Genomic DNA, 1,010 nt, shown 5'->3' on the forward strand with positions numbered 1-1,010 from the left:
GCGCAGCGAACCATCCTTCTTCTCCAGAGAGAACCCCGCCCCAGCTGGAGAGGAAGAGGGACAGATAATGCCTGCTACCAGAGAATTGTGAATAAAGCTCTCCATACTCTCCAGGCAACAGGTCTATCGCACAGTCGTACGGGCGGTGTGGAGACAGAGATGATGCTCGGGACTAACTGAAAACCGCTCTCAAGTCATGGTAAGCCTCCGGTACATCCGTCAGATTCACCAGCTCTTCCTGCAACACAGAACGAGACCTCGGGAAGGCATGTCCCTCGCAGCTCCTGACGCAGCTCTAGTGATGCACTCAGGAGGAAACACACTCCGATGTCGAGAATGGTGAGCAATCCGGTTATCCACCCAGAAGGCAAGGTCAATCAAATAGTCCAGGTAAGAGGGCAGTTCAAGAGAATAGATCTCGTCCTTGATGTATTCGGCCAGACCGTGGAGAAAAGGGTCCCAGAGTGCCTTAGCATTCCAGCTACAGGACACGGCGAGCATAAGAAACTTGATAGAGATACCGATAGCTCTCCCTGCTGTAGCAGCGACAAAGCTCGTGCAGAGAAGTAGGTGAAAAACTGAGATTTATTTATCACAAGGCAAAAGCAAAACAATAGAATAATAACAAAAACAGCAAACTAGTCCAAACTAGCCCTAATGGGGACTCCAGAGCCGGTCGGCAGAGTAATGCGGACCTCACGGGGTTGTGGAAGCTGTTCCAGACCCAGCGTTCACCCAGGACAGGCGACCCGAGAGATAGCGAGGCAACGAGTGGCTATCTCTCCTCACTAGTGGCGCTTTTCCACTGCGTTGTACGACTCGGCTCGGCACGGCTCAGTACGGTACGACACGGCACGGCACGGCTCGGTTTGCGTTTCCACTGCAGTTCAGTGCTGCTTTAGAGTGGGCGGGATTATTCACATGTCGTTATAGTTGCGCCGCCTCTATTGCCGCCTCTATTGAATAACGTTTTTATTCCGTGTCGCCCCATCAAGCTTGCTGGATCCGCC

This window comes from Sinocyclocheilus grahami, unplaced genomic scaffold, assembly GCF_001515645.1.
Source record: "Sinocyclocheilus grahami isolate Dianchi unplaced genomic scaffold, SAMN03320097.WGS_v1.1 scaffold131.1, whole genome shotgun sequence".
NCBI lineage: Eukaryota > Metazoa > Chordata > Actinopteri > Cypriniformes > Cyprinidae > Sinocyclocheilus > Sinocyclocheilus grahami.